The following is a 16644-nucleotide window of genomic DNA, read 5'->3' on the forward strand; positions in this document are numbered from 1 at the left end:
ACCAAGAGGAAGAGAGAGTTCTTTTAACACCTTCTTATTACCTCTTTCCATTCCCCCTCCTTTCCTTTTTTTGCTAATGCAAGTATTTAGCCATTTCCTTTCCCAAAGAATGCTGTAATAAACTTGACGGAGCTGAAGGAAAGCACAGCAAACTGAGCAAATCCCGTATTTTTTTCCTGAGAGCCAAAATGAAGGAAATGCCTATACTTCTATTGAAAAGCAATTCAAATCAATACATCTGGATGAAAAGCGATGGAAACTTATTGAAATAAGTGGTAGCAGTAAATTAAGAAATATAATTTTGGTTCTTATTTCTCCCTCCATAGTGTTTTATGGATTTCTCAAATGCATAATCTGGAAAAATTATATGGCATTATTCTCTAAGAAAATGATCCATACTCAAAGTATAGTACACATTAAACCCAAGTTGGACCTATTTTGTTTGTAGGGTTTGCGTTTATTTTATTGATGTAAAGGCGGACATGAAACTAGCTCAAGATTCAGGACTGAATATTGAATTGAATACTTCAGGAACAGACTTGAAATCCATTTTGCTGACAGGAAACCTACTGCAGCAGTGGAGTTAAAGAGATAAGAAGCGGTTTCATGATAATTATGAAACATAAAAGACTTTCTAGATAAGTACTAGTCTTTGATAGAAGAGAGAAAAATCCTTAATAGAGTTTAACTTTATATCTGTATTTTAGCATTATTTATTTATGATTAGTATGTGTTGTTAAATCCAGTGGTACAGTCAAAAATATATGGAGTAACCAAGACAGCTCAAACTGAGCAAATCTTGCTTATTTCTGTAGTTTGGTAGGCCGGTGTATAGAATCTTAATATCAGCAAAATCTAAGAAAATAAAAACTCTTTAACTTCTTTATTATTTAAATAATAACTTCTTTAAACTGAAGAAGAGCAGGGTGTGCATAGTTGCACATGTAATAATGTATAGTAGCTTAAATTTATATAATTCCTTATTGACTGTATCCACAAAATTTTTTTATTGCAGATAAGGTCTCACCCATCTAACTTAAAGACATTTACTGTATTTTGGTTTGTGGTGTGTCAGTCAATAAGCTGCTGTAGTTTGCAGCTTGTCTTTTGTTTTGCTGTTTGCTGAATACACAGTTTGATTTCTTTTATTGGATTACATGCTTCAGTACAACGTAAACTCATGCAGTAGAAAAATACACATTAAAATAGGTTGTTTACCCTTCAGTGAAATACTCATACGTTTTTGTAGGTTTAGTGTGATAAATCCTCTGTACATATTTATAGCCAACATGCAGCAGCGTGGAGTTCTAGTCGATAATAGAAACGGAAGGATTTCTTAAAACTTTTTAGAAAACAAGACAGGCATGTTCTTTGTGAGATATATTTAGGTCATAAGGGACATCTGCTAAGGATAATTTTTTAACACTTGCTAACAATCCTAATATAATATGGTCTATTCATCAGTCATATTGTTCCTGACTTGGCTAGTGTGGATTTTAGTGATTCCCGATGTGCATTCAGACTCTCTTAATTGCTATTTCTTGCTGTTCTATCTTATTGTTTTGCAGGACAATGCATAAGCAGGCACAGAATAATCAAAATGGTTTCCCTGTCCATATTAGGCACCTAACAAGAGATATATTTGCTGTGCAATGTGTGCGTGTTTTTGCAAGTGGAAGTCTCGTTGAAACAAAATAAATCTTACCAGGGAAATAATTCAACAAGATTTGAACATGGTATTCAGTGTCTATGTGTGTGTGTATATGTATTTATATATGCGTCTATATGTATATATATCTATTAATATATATATTTATATATAAAAACCTGCTCCGTGCCGAGTGTCTTGCAGCTTTTATGATGTGCTTTTATGTAGCAGAGAAATTGGAGGGGTAAGGTAGGGAGGAACGACAGACACCGAACGTCGGGGTTTTGGAGTTGCCGGCAAACTTAAATTGTGCCAGTTTTGTGCCTTTGGTTGAGAAATAAAAGCTTGTTCAGAGATATTTGCAGTACAGCCGAGATCTAATCTTTATGTTTTAATGAACTCAGAATTTCACTTGGCTGCGAGGCGTTTGACTCCAAAGAGGTGCAGGTAATGTTCCTGCAGCTCACACACGTGAGGCAGATAGTGCTGGGCTTCATTGTTTGAGGGGAGAGAGGTTATGTTGGAGTTTAGGTTTTGATATTAGTGAAACAGGAAAACTGACCAGATGAAGTTTGGTAAAATTACTGAAAGGGGTATTTGTAATTTGTAATTTGGCTTTCACGTGTAGATAGAAATACATTCCCCCCCCCCCCCCCCAGCATGTTCTTTTTTCATGGTTTTTGTTTGGTTTTTTTTTTTTTTCTTTTTACCAGTTTGTATTGCTCCATACTGTATTCTTACTTACTGATAGAATAATAGCTGTTTTATGTTTTGGGATAATTGTTCTAATCATTAAGTGTTTTGCCTTAATCCATTTTGTGCAACTCTGAACTGTTTGTGATAGTGAAAGAAAGAAAAAGGTAGAAATTGTAGCTTTTGCAGCAGGTTGGGGGAAGCTTTCTTTATAGCTTAGTCCAGGTGTCAAATCTTGTTTAAAAGTAAGTGTTGTCCCTCTGATCAGTTTTGGAAGGAACAAAACAACTTTATTTTCTGGATTTGTTACTCTCATTTTTACTCAGTTGTCTTAGCCAAGCACAGTAGATGATCTTTAAAATCCTGCATAGCTGCAGAACATGAAAATTGTTTGTTGTTGATTGGTTTGTTCTGGTTTTTATTTTAATTTTTCCAATTCTTTTGGTGATTTGTATTTCTGCTCTAACAAAACATGTTTAGGAAGACTGTTTGGGGCTATTAAAGCAGTACAAGTGATCGAGAATAAATCAGCCTGTGGCTGATGTCAGTTGTTGAGTACAGTTGAAAGACCATAGTCTACACAAATGTTGATTTCATTCAGAGTTTAAATCTGTAGCTGTATGATGTAATTGAATTATTTTACCGGACTTGATAGTTGTTCTCCACATTGAATAGTTGAAAATTTGATTCATCTATGCATTGTTGATTAAAATAGTTTGGCAAAGACTTTATGTAAACTGCTTTACTTAGAGTATATGTACAGTTTAAGCATAGATCTGCTGATTTTCTGAGGCTGCAGCCTGGGAGAAAGGAACGAGGGAAGACTGAGAAGGGAATTGAAGACGCTGTTGTAAGGATGCAGTTTGGACACTGGGTGCCACTCCCGGTACACACTGAGGCTCAACAGCCTTTCTCATGCAGTGGAACAACAAGCACTCGTAAAAATGGAGGTCTTTGTTACTCAGGAAATTCTGAAGGTCTTCGTCCCCTGAGCCTAGCAGTTCTTGCAGTTGAAAAACATTTTCCTCAGTCCTATAAGGAGTAACTAAAGCTTTAAGGGCAGGATTTTTTTATTTTTTGTTATTTCAATTCTACTGAGGATGATTTTCTAGACTCGATGTGTTGCTCTTTAGTTACCTAGCTTCCATCACATACAAGAAAGACAAGATTGCAGCATCAACTATTCAGGAACTAGACCAAACATGACAATTCTCCTCAGGAATAGGAAGAATAATTTCAAAACAAAAGAATGGGAATGAAATATCTCCCTGCGAGCCTGTATATATATATATATACACATATACATATATATATGTGTGTGTGTATATATATATATATACATACACACTCTGTCACGTGCTTGCTTGTTAGATTAGTTCAGTGTCAAAATCATTGGGTAGTGTGTTACTGATGGAAGACTAAAGGACAGTTGAGGATTGGTTTGGGTTTGATCGATTTCCAGCAACTAGAATTGGAGGCATATAGTGATGGTTTCCAATAGGCACCAAGTGCTGGAGATGTGAGGAATGCTGAGGAGATGGAATAAGGAGTGGGAATAAGAAATGTTTAGATGTAAATTGGAACGAGGTTAGTGCTCCCACCCTGAAAGCTGCGTAGCTCTCAAACTGGGAAGCGCGACCTGATTTATGCTTTACTGTGCTCATGCCCAGAGGCGTCAGCTGGCTCTGGGTGTCCTGAACATTATACAAACACGTACTTGCTCAAACATTTTAGAAACAGCACTGGAGTTTAGGTGTCCAGGTCTTAATGGCTTTCAGTGGAATATTGTTGGCATCTCTACCTGGCTAATTTGGAAACTGAAATTTCGGTAATAACTGAAAGGCAAATGGGGGTTTGGAAGGTGAAATGCCATAGCATTTTGAAAATGTTAGACCTCTAAACCTGATTTCCATGCAAAAATTTTGTCTACTCTTTTGTTTGAAAAGAAATTGAAATAGTGGGTCAGAAATTAAAATGTGCTTACGGAGGAAGCAAGACACTACTTGAAATAAGGAAGGACAGGGTGAGGGATGAGGGAGCTCCTTGTAAAATTCTACTTTGATGCAATGGTAAAAACAAAAGGTCCCTCTATCCTCAAATGTAGAAATTTGAGCTTTGTGTTTTATGTTTTAAAATGACATTTTAAAAAGAGTTCCTGTTCCAGTGTTCTATTGTATGATGCTTGACTGAATCTTCCAAAATATTTTTCTTATGATGTTTCAAGTGAAAAATTAATTGATATATTTGGATGCATAAAGCACCAAGTTAAAATGAAGAATAAATGTCAAATCAGCTTTTTTTTTCTCTTTGCCTGCTTGCCATCAGAGCTTATAGTAATTTTAAAGGTAAAGACTTTCGTGAGTAGTTAAAATTTTTAACCGTGTTTTTACATGAAACTTGCAGGTTAAGTCTCTTAAAGTTGCCATTGAATTTTTTGGACTTTCCAGGACAGACACATTGGCCTACAGAAAACTATGGCAAACATGCTTCATTTGGTATTCCTGCATAATTAGCTAAGCTTTATGTAGATAGTGAATAATACGAAGCCACACTGGTTTCTGTGGTTTTGTCAACTCTGGCAAAAAGCCTGAGTTTAAAATTAGTATTTTTAACTTCTTTTTTTTTTAATATTAAACCTTCTTATCAAAAGGCACCAGATACATAACCAGAGCCAGAAATGAAAGAACTGGCACAAACCTTCTTTTGTTGACACCTGAAAATGTATTAAATGGGCCACTTGAAATAATGAGTACAGCATACGATAAGGTAGAGCCACCTGGGTTTTATTGGGCTACTTGATGCTTTGATCACAACTTTATTTAAAGAGGTGTCTGTTTACAGCATCAATGTTCCTTGTCATTGCTGTGATTTAGATTTAATCTGACACAATACAAAGAGGAATTGCAAAAATCAAGGCAGTACTTAAATGGGTAAACTGGTATGAGAGAGATGCTAGTTCAATGTGTCAACCTGGGAACAAAAGCACCTGTTAAACAAGACCTGTAATCTGAAAGAGCAGCAGATGACTTTCAGCAGATCTGGGACACATCATGACATGGAGAGAGTGATAATAACTCAGGCTTGCTGGGAGCAGACAGAGGAGTTCGCGTGGAATGGGGCGCTGTCGTCTCCGACAGAGGGATCAGGGTAGATGTCAGTAAGAACTTGTGTATGTTGGTGTGGTGCAGCCATGTCCCTTAGGAGCTGGTGTCGCAAAGAAGCACGGTTGGAGGCCCTGGGCACAGCTCTGTACTGTGAAACAGCCAGTTTCTTGACTAGCTTTGGGTTCCCAGCACAGCCCTCTGTACAATGCAGACATGCTCCTTAAGATTTCCCTTTGCTTTCTCTTCTTGCATTTAAATGGCACTGCAACATGAAAGAAGGAACATTTGGGTCTAGCCTCTGATCCCACTCATTCTTGCTAATAAATTAATAAAATCTGATCCATCTTAATAACTTGAATAGGGGAAAGATCTGTCTTTATTCTTTCTCTTGATAAAATTTTCATGCAGTTTTGCAGACATGAAATAAAGCCATCACTATATACAAGTTGTAATTTGTGTAGGTTATAACTTTTTGAGGCTTCGCTGAGAGCTGCTTGTTTGGTGGCACCTGGGTATTTGATTTGGTCATGAATACTTAAGCATATTATTCAGCCTCTAATGATACTGCTTTTCTTGTCTAGTTATCTGCTACTGTAAATTCCCTCTCCCTCTCCCCCTCCTATTTTTTAGTATATAACTAAGTACCAACTAGTGTTTAATGTAATGGTGACAGTAGTTTTTAATTGGGATTAATTGTGGTTTTGGTTTCTTCAGTGTAGACAGAGTGAAAGGACATTTGATTAAGTCTCCATTAAGAAAAAGGTTTTTGCAAAGGATTTTTTTCCTGTGTCCAGGATGGCTGCAAGAAGAAGCAGTGGGTTAAACTTTTATCAAGGGTGAGTCACTGCGAGAAACAGTGTAAGAGTAGTGGTGCAGTAGGGCAGGTTGAGTGGAAGTCTGGGGAGGTTGTGAAGGATGAGTTAGCCAGAGGCTTGCTACAAACAGTGTATAATGGGAGAAAACAGCTATCAGATGGTTTTAGCTTGGTCCCTGTGATTTTGATATCCTATTACTCCTGAATCTGAAAGAGACTTTAAGTTACTGAAATTGATGCATTTCAAGTACTGTTGATTGACTCATTTAGTAATATTTTCAATACACCCCTGTATATGTGGAAGTCTTAATTTGTGTAGGGGCTGATATGAAGGTGGTTTGATTTAGTTGAAAATACATATGGTTATGAAATGGAAAACCAACATTTGAATGAAAACATTTCAACCTTTGTAGTTCAAATATCTCAGAGTAGTATAAAGAAGAAATAATATTTTACTTTTTGTTATTTGGCATTTTATTCAACTGTATGTGTTGCAGTTTTTTCCCTTTTAATATAGAGGAAGGTAGTTGATGTGAACATGGTAAACACAGTGTAATGCCTAAATGTCTTTAAGATCCACTACTTTGTAAAACAAGAAAGATAATTTTGGGAGGATGGGGCAAATCCTCCCCACTTTTAAATGTTTGATTTTTTATTCTGTTTTCAGATTACTTACAACAGTTAAAGCTTCCTTATATATTTAACTGTAAAATCTATTTTTTCTTAATGTTTTTTAGCAATTTTAGTGTAAAATTTAATGTTCATTAAATACATGCATGCAGCTGTTTTATTAGTCCACAGTTTCTTTCAGAGCAACTAAAGTTTAATTATTGAGCTAAATTTTTAATTAGTTTTACTGATGACTTTTTTACATTTAAAGAAGTACTGTAATCTTAGTTAAAATAGCAGTAGGTCTGTATTTTAAGGGCACATGGATGCAATGTATATATAACCTTCTTTCTTCTTTCACTTTCCCTTACCTCAGGAGGTCTCATATTTTGTCACTATGTTCTAACTCAGTTCAAAGCTTAAGTGAACCTCTTTAAACATGTGTCCGCAGGAGATGCTGGACTGACTTGTGTGGAATGAAGTCCTGTAATTCCTCTTAGTTGTGCTCCTGTGATTGTCTGGGGCTCTGGCTGGGTGCAGTTGGTGCTGCTGTGCTTTGGGCTGGGCAGGGGTCTTGTTTGCATGCTTTGCACCAGAGGTTGTTCCAGCCAGGTCTGTAGCTGAGCCCTCATTTGTACAGGTGTGAAATGGAAAGTGCCACATAAACGGGGACAGATTGGTGACTGCCTGGGATTACCTGGACCTACCCTGTGAGTTCAGAGACTGTCAGCTATCTTTCATCAATGGGTCTGTTTCTGTCTGGATCAGTTCTCAAATGTGGCACTCTGCTTAATGTTAAAAGGTATTGTCCAAAAGAAGCAAATGGTAGCAGTCAATTTTTACATTCAAGTGTCAAAGCATAATATTAACGTACACTCCCAATCCCCATTAACTCTTTAAGTTGGCTAAGAGAGTGACACAACTTCCACCATACTTTTAAGTCTTTCTGCTAAATGTGTGTGTTTTAGGTATGGAAACTAGTTGATGAAATGATTATTTTATTGTAAACTTTGATAAAAGCAGTAGTTGTCACTTCTAAGAGCACATTTTGTATATACCATTTCTAGGAAAGGTGCTGGCCTTCAGCTCAAGTAGACTTCTTTGTTTTCATTTCCTAGTAACATATTGCAGATCCTTGGCTCAGGTAGAGGCCCATCCCTGTTTTTTTGAAAATGAGAGGCAACTATTATGATTACTGTTACTGCAGCTCTGCAGGTCGCAGGTTGCCAGGAGTGCCTGATGCCTCTCTGTGAGTCTGGGGCCAACAAAGGGTTATTTTTCAGAAGGTGCCATGGTTGAGGAGCTGCGTCACCAGGTGAAGGAGCTACAGGAAGAAGTGAACAGGCTTCGTAGTATTCAAGTGAAAGACCAAGAGAGAAACCGATTATTTTCAGAGACACTACAGTCTCAAGACTCTCAGGAGTCTCGAACCTCCATTGTAGTGGAGAAGCAGGTGGGCTCAGAACCCTGCAGGGTAATTAGTCAGAGGACTGTTAGTCAAGGGACTGTTGTTAAAGATGAGGGCTGGAAGCAGGTCACTGCACATACCAGGATCAATGTTCCTCCTCCTTCTCAGAATTTGGCAAGTAGGACTGGCACCTTCTACAACAGGTATGAGGCTCTGAAACTAGAAGGCCAGACAACTGATGAGATGAGCAAAGGTCCCTCTGGGATAGAGGGGCTTCCTAAAGCAGCATCACCTGTACCCCACATCACAACCTCCTCTATTGAGAGGAGAAGAAGGGCAGTTGTAATAGGAGACTCCTTTCTAAGGGGAACAGGACCTAGTGTGCAGACTGGACCCAATCCACAGGGAAGTCTGCTGTCTCCCAGGGACTTGGGTGAGGGACATTACTGGAAAACTCTCCAGTCTAGTAAGACCCTCTGATTACTATCCATTAGTGGTTGTTAGGCTGGCAGCAATGAAATAACGAAGAGAAGTCCAAGAGCAATCAAAAGAGACTTCAGGGGCTGGGACAACTGGTAGAAAGATCAGGAGCACAGGTAGTGCTTTCCTGGATCCTTCCAGTAACAAGGAATAATACTGATAGGAACAGGCAGATCTATCAGGTCAATGCACGGTGCCAAGGCTGGCGTAATTGGAAAAATTTTAGATTTTTTGACCATGGAACGATCTACTCAACTCCTTGTCTACTGAGACCTGACGGGATGCACCTATTTTAGAGGGGAAAAAAAGCACAGGAGCTAGCAGGGCTCATTGACAGAGCTTTAAACTAACTTGAAAGGGGGAAGGGACAAAACCAGGCTCACCAGTGATGAGCCGTGGGATGGTGTGCCAAAACTTGAGGAAAAGAGTGTGAATGGGATCCCTTAATCTGCCTCACCAGGTGTTGGCTACAATGTACCACACCTGAAACGTTTCTACACTAATACATGCTGCACTAGGAACAAACAAGGGCAGCTCCAAGCTTTGGCCCCATCCCAGAGATTCGACATCATTGGCAAAAATGAAAACTGGTGCGATGAGTCCTTTTACTGGAGTTCTGCGTTGGATGGTTACAGGCTCTTCAGGAGGGATAGTCAGGCAGAAGAGGCGGAGGGCTGACGCTGTATGTAATAGAAGGGTTAGAATATATGGAGCTCACAGCTGGCACTGGCACAGTTGAGAGCCTCTGGGTGAGAATCAAGGGGCAAACAAATAATGTGGATGTCATCATGGGACTCTGCTATAGACCTCCCAGCCAGGATGATGACACCAACGAATTATTCTTTGAGGAACTAAGGGACACTTGCAAGTCAACTGCCCTTGTCCTTATGGGGTACTTCAACTTGCCAGAAATTAACTGGGAGCATCACATAGCTGGTACAACCTGGGCCAGAAGATTCCCAAAAATCTTGGATGGCAACTTAATGGAACAGGTCCTAAGGAAGCCAACTCGGAAAGATGCCCTCCTTGATCTGCTGCTTGTCAACAGAGGGGATCTCTTGAGCGAAGTGGAGATTGGTGGCCACCTTGGCCACAGTGACCACAGAGCGATTGAGTTTAAAATCTTTTGACAGGAGGAAAAGTGCCAGGAAAACCTCAGCTCTGGACATGAGGAGAGCAGACTTCAGACTGTTCAGGGAATAAGTGAGTGAGGCACCTTGGGACGATGTTTTTGCAGGTCTGGGGTACATCAGTGTTGGTCACTTTTTAAACATCACCTCCTAAGGGCACAGGAGGAGGCAATTTCTGAATGTCGGAAGTCAAGCAGGCGAGGCAAAAGGCCAGCTTGGCTGAACTTTGAAATAGGGCAAAAAAGGAAGGTGTATGCCCAGTGGAAGTAGAGTCAGGTGACATGGGAAGAAAACAGAGATACTGCTTGCCACTGTAGGGAGAAAATTCATGTGTCCAAAGCTCAACTGGAGTTGAAACTGGACAGAAATTTGGGGGCCAATAAAAAGAGTTTTTTCAAATATATTAAGGGCAGTAAGCAGTATAGAAATATCATTGGCCCATTACAGGATGAGGACGGTCACCTCACAAACAGGGATAGAGACAAGGCTTTCTTTGTCTCTGTCTTCAACACGGATGATGGAGCAAGGGGGTCTCAGTGCCCTGAGCTGGAGGAGTGTGACTGTGCAAATAATCAACTCCCACTTGACCCTGAACTTGTGCAGGATCTGCTGCTCCAGCTGGATCTGTGTAAATCTATGGGGCCTGATGGGATTCACTGAAGAATCCTAAAAGAGCTGGCTGATATCATCACAAAACTTCTCGATTTTTGAGAGGTCTTGGGAATCTAGAGAGGTCCCAGCTGACTGGAAGCTGGCGAATGTTGTCCCAATTTTCAAGAAAGGCATGAAGGAGGACTCCATAAAATACAGGCCTGTCAGTCTCACTTCAGTGCCTGGTAAAGTTATGGAGAAGATTATTCTGGGAGATATTGAAAAACACCTGAAAGACAACACAGTCATTGGTCACAGCCAGCACAGCTTCCTGAGAGTAAGGTCCTGCTTGTCAAATCTGATTTCCTTGTATGACAAGGTAACCCACCTAGTTAATCAAGGGAAGCCAGTTGATATAATCTTTTTGGGTTTCAGTAAAGTTTTCAATACTGTCTCTCACAGGATCCTTCTGGACAAAATATCCAGCCTACAGCTGGATAAACACATCATGTGCTGGGTGAGCAATTGGCTCACAGGTCAAGCACCGAGGGTAATAGTGAATGTGGTAACATCAGACTGGCGACCTGTCACTAGTGGGTTCCACAGGGCTCCATCTTAGGCCGTGTGCTCTTCAACATTCTCATAAATGACTTGGATGCAGGACTGGAAGGGATACAGAGCAAGTTTGCAGATGACACAAAGCTGGAAGGAGCTGTTGACTCCCCTGAAGGCAGAGAGGCCCTGGAGAGAGACCTCCACAAATTAGAGGACTGGGCAATCACCAACCATAGGAAGTTCAACAAGGGGAAGTGTCGGATTCTGCACCTGAAATGGGACAATCCTGGATGTTCGTACAGGCTGGGGAATGGGATGCTGCAAGGCAGTGCTGGGAAAGGGACCTGGGCGTCCTGGTCAACATCAAATTGCATATGAGTCAGCAGTACCCTGGCAGCCATGAGGGCCAACAGTGTCTTGGGGGGGTCATCAGGCAAAGCATCACCAGCTGGTTGAGGGGAGGGGATTGTCCCCTTTTGCTCTGCACTGGAGTGGCCTCACCTTGAATATTGTGTTGCAGTTTTGGGCACCACAATATAAGAAAGAGATTAAGCTCTTACAGAGTTTCCAAAAGAGGGCAATGAGGGTGGTGAAGGGCCTTGAGGGGAAACCTTGAGGAGCAGCTGAGGGCACTTGGTCTGTTGAGCCTGGAGAAGAGGAGACTAAAGGGGAGACCTCATTGCAGTTACAACTTCCTCCTGAGGGGAAGAGGAGGGGCAGATACCAGTCTCTTCTCTGTGGTGACCAGAGACAGGACCAAGGGAATGGCCTGAATATGTGTCAGGGAGGTTCAGGTTGGATATTAGAAAAAGGTTTTTCACTCAGAGGGTGGTTGGGCACTGGAACAGGCTTCCCCGGGGAGTGGTCACAGCACCAAGCCTGACAGAGGTCAAGAAGCATTTGGATGATGCTCTCAGGCCCATGGTGTGACTGTTGGGGATGGTCCTGTGCAGGGCTAAGGGTTGGACTCGATGATCCTTGTGTGTCCCTTCCAACTCAACATATCCTATGTTTGTGTAAAGTAGTAATTTAACTTCCACTCTCATCAAACATCCCTATCATATCTTGATAAATGCAAGGTCACCATTCTGTTTTTTATCAAGATGTGGCTAAAAGTGTTAAAAGAATTGTAGACATGGATGAACAACTAGATGTTTCACTAAATTTATTTTCTACCACTAAATGTTTTTGTCTATAAATCCATTCAAACTCCTATAGGTTAACATCACCCCACCCTCCTGCTTTTTGTTATGTAGGAATAGAATGAATATATCGTGACATGAACAACATAATTGATCAGGTGTTTTTAAACACATCAGCAGTCTTTTAATTTAAAAAGTATTAACTATTTAGACGTGCTGTTGGTATTTTTCTTCCCTGAACATTTTTCTCCAGTCAGGACTTCCATAAAGGTATATGCCTGTTTCTTTTTGTCTCTGTGCAAGGAAAAGGTGTATAGTGCACTGAACATCTATAAAATGGTATTGCTGTTGGCTCTCTGAAAAGGGAAAATTACTCAAAAGAGACTTGGAAGAAAAGAATGGAAAGGGACCTTGGTTTCAGGCCTGGGGAACTGCAAAGCACTTCTGAGCTGCTGGAAGGAAAAAAAAAAAGAGAGTTTGTTTATACTAGTAAATCATAACTCGAAGCTATAGTGAATGCAGGACTAAAGTGAATTTAACCAGTGCTGTGTGACTTTGATCATCATTATGGTTTGTTTTGCATTTCCTTTGCAGTGTCCCACCAGGCTGTCTTTGAATCGGCTTTGTTGTCATCATGTCATCCACACGTGCAGACTCCGACACTGCTGTTCTTCTGTCCTATCTGGAACCTTGCAAATGCTGTATTTTCTTTAGCTTTTATAGAGCATTTTGTGTCTTATTCTGTCTTTTTGTATGGAATATCACTCTATGGTAAATCAATTTTTACTGTCACCTCTTTTTTAAAGTCTCTCCCATCCCCCATCCAGATTATGGCATTTTAGAGGAACAGTTGATTTACAACTCTCTTCCTTGATCTTTCTCTTTCCTTCCCCCAGCTTGTCCTCTTAACACAGAGCAGATCTGCCCTTGCTTGCACTGCTGCTCTTTTTCCCCTGCATTTCCTGCTTGGAAACCTTTTCTCTACTTGATCTTCTGACCTGCAGACCAGGCAGATAAAAGCACTGTCTTTTTGCTGCACTGTCCTTTTTGCTACCTCTACTGGATCCATATCACTGGTGATCATGAGCGTGAATTTTCCAGTGTTTATGTTACTGCCTGTTCCAAACTTTTAATTTAGAAGGAAGTCTTCATCTAATAAATTATTTAAATACTGTTATGATGGATGAAGTGTAAGCATTCTAACTGGTTATAGAACCAATACATGTTTTGAAAAATATGCAATTAAAAGTTAAACTTGCAAGGGTGGCCGGTGGTCCTTTTGCTTCCTCTACGCTACAGCTTTTATACTCGTTAGATGGTATCTGGCAACACATGTTACATGCAGCTGACAGAAGTTTCATGGATCTCAGGTACTGCAGCCAAAAACACAGTCTGTATGTGGCTCACAGGCTGTGTATTTTTGGGCAGTCTACCTGAGGCTGCAGATGTCTTGAACCAAATGCCCTGTTTTATGCAGGGAAGTGTAGGTAGCTGAACCACAAAAGTGCACTGTGTCTGAGATGTCTGCTTGGGGAACTGAGCCAACATATGTAGTAGAGTTTTAATGGTTGTAAAGCTGCCAACACTAGGTAAAAGGTGGGATAAGAGAATGATTTGTACCTGGAGTGTGAGATTAATACCCTGCACTTGCATAGCACCTTTCATTTGACGATCTTGGCATGCTTTATGATCAGTTAATTGCCTCGTAACCTCTCTGTGAGGTAAACTATCACTAGTTTACAGTTAAAGAAACTGATGCATAGAAGAATTGAAGTAACTTCCTTGGGATGCCTGGGCAGTTGTGGGAAAAATGTTTAAAGATTGTCTTCTGCTAATTTTGGAATGTCTAACATCACAACACTAACGTCCCTATACAAAAGGCAAGAATTAATTCTGCTTTTGCTTCTCCAGCTCTTCAGCTGCGTGGGTACCTTTCCTGTGTTTTTTCCCCCCTGTGGTCCTTTGAACTGTGGTCTTACAGGTGGCAGCTGTAGGGAACTGGAAAAGGAAACAAAATGCTCTTTTGACTGAGTTACGAGCACTGCAAATTGTCCATTTCTTTTAGATGCTGAAGACCAGAATTTTACCATGAAAAGAGTTGAAATCTTGACTTCATTCCCATTCTTCTCAACATGCAGGTGTCATAAAGCTTCTTCCTTTTGTTTTTGTCACTTGGAGAAGTCATTAACCAGTAATCCTGTAGTGCCTGAGTTACTATGTTTGAGGTTAAACTGCTGGTGATGGTCTGGAAATTCTGGGTGAGGTAGAAACTAACAGTGCTCCTGTGAAGGCATGATTTTGTCTCTGTTAGAACTGACGAGCATTAAATAAAATTATATTTCTGTTTTAGTGCATGAACACACTTCTCTGTCGCCCAAAGAAAACTTTTAGTTAGTTTTTTCCTAGTGGCCTTTATTGATGTTATCAATAAAATAATCAGAGCTATCCTTTTATTGTTTTAACCATGTCTGTGTAAAACTCCTGCTTGTCCATACTGGTTGTGAAGACAGGAGTAAGTAGAAGTTAATATGTCCAGAGAAAGGATACATCAGCTATTTGGTTGAAGAGGCATATGAAAATTAATTTATATTTTAGGGAAACGATGCTATGGGCTGCATCCTTCGTAGTAGTATATATGAAAAGCTATTTTCAGAAAGATAACTCAGAATAGTAATTCTTACAGTAGGAAAATACTTTAAAATATTTTGGAAGTATGACAATTTTGTATTCTGGTTTGAAGTACTCAAGGATAAAAATGGACACTGCATACATACCCTCCAGCATCCTGAAACATGATTTCCATGTTGCATGCATCAGTTCTTATTAGTAGTGACTTTCTTCTGGTTTTAAGACACTAGACAGTGAAAGGTGGTGAAAAAAAGCTGGTGTCAGTCATGTGCTCAGTAAGCAGAACACATTTTTTGACCTCACCTTTGTAGAAGAAAAAGAAAAAAGTAGACAGGATTTTTTTCTAAAGATACTGTGGACTTGACAAGACTGGTAATTGGTTTTAATCTTTCATTTCAGCTTCTTTGCCTCACAAGATGAAGTATTTTTTCTTTTACTTCTTAATAGGCCATAATGCATCTCGTGCTTTGAGGCAGAAATCATAAGGTCAAGTATTCAAGATAGAGAAGATTTTTGTTACTTACTTTTTTTTTACCCCAAACCTGCTCTTTGTCATTCTTTCTGATCTGCATCTAATTTAGCAAACTGTACAGTATTGCTTCCTTAAAATAAGAGCAACTAGAGCTGAACATAATTTAACTAGTTTCTTAAAGAGAAATATATTGAAACAGATGTACAAAGCTTGTCTTTGTTACTGGAGACAATTTTAGAAACTTTTTAGATGGCACAAGGATGATTGCTGTGATGGGAAAGGTAATGGATTCTTTCCGGGGAGAAAACTTAGAATCATAGAATCATTAAGGTTGGAAAAGGCTTCAAGATCATTGAGTGCAACCTTTTACTGAACACCACCTTGTCAGTTAAACCACAGCACTAAGTGCCACATCCACTCATTTCTTGAACACTTCCAGGGATGGTGACTCTACCACCTCCCAGGAAGCCTATTCCGATGCCCGACCGCCCTTTCCATGAAGTGTCCACCCTACCTCCTGTGGCACAGCTGGAGGCGTTTTCCTCTTGTCCTGTCGCTTGTTGCCTGGGAGAAGAACTTAGTTTCAAGTTCAAATGACAAGTTGAGAAGTTTTGAAGTAGATGCAGCTGCTGATGCTGTTTTTAAAACTTTTAGAATCATAGAATGGCCTGGGTTGGAAGGAACCTTAAAGGTCATCTGGTTCCAACACCTCTGCTGTGGGAAATGATTCTCTGATACTCCTGAAATGTATTGCATACATGTAATTTTAACCAGCTCAATCTAGTTCATCCAACCCCAAGAAAGTTAGTTAAGTCACATTAGATATGTTACAAATTTCAGAGGTTCATACTGGTAATTGTTCAAACTTACATGGTAGAGAGCAGAACAGAATTAGTCCCTTGTCCTGTAAGTGCACCTGCAAACCTTCTGACCATGGCTGTTTTCTTCTGGTGTTTGGTCCTCGTTCTGCATTTGGGATGTAATTAAAGAGCAGATGTTACTGGAGTACCTGTTGCTGTAGCCTAGGTAAGGTTATGGTCATCCTGAAGAAAAGCAAACACCTCTGGTTGTTTTTCTCTTCAGTGCAGTGCAAAATGTGCGGTGCCGTGAGTGTTTTAGTCATTTATGTGCTCCTTCTGCGTGGAGTTTCTCTCCTGCCTGACGTGCATGCATTTTTCATTGTTGAAATGGTATTGATGCGTCGCCCATTTTCAGTGCTCAGTTCATTTGTCACACAGAAGAGAACTGGCTCTGGCTGGCCATAAAATTTGTTTTATTGCCAATACATTTAAACATTTCTGATTAACTTTTATTGGGGTCATTTTATTAAATTTGTTGCCTGCGAGTATCATGCTGAGGTAAAGATTGCT

The 16644-nt window shown here is 40.0% G+C and overlaps 1 protein-coding gene across 1 annotated transcript in view; it reads left to right on the forward strand.

The window, feature by feature from the left end:
* Window positions 1-16644, forward strand: part of EIF3H (eukaryotic translation initiation factor 3 subunit H) — an 86600-nt gene that overhangs the window by 26075 nt on the left and 43881 nt on the right. The gene's annotated exons all lie outside the window — the stretch shown is intronic.

This window comes from Pseudopipra pipra, chromosome 1, assembly GCF_036250125.1.
Source record: "Pseudopipra pipra isolate bDixPip1 chromosome 1, bDixPip1.hap1, whole genome shotgun sequence".
NCBI lineage: Eukaryota > Metazoa > Chordata > Aves > Passeriformes > Pipridae > Pseudopipra > Pseudopipra pipra.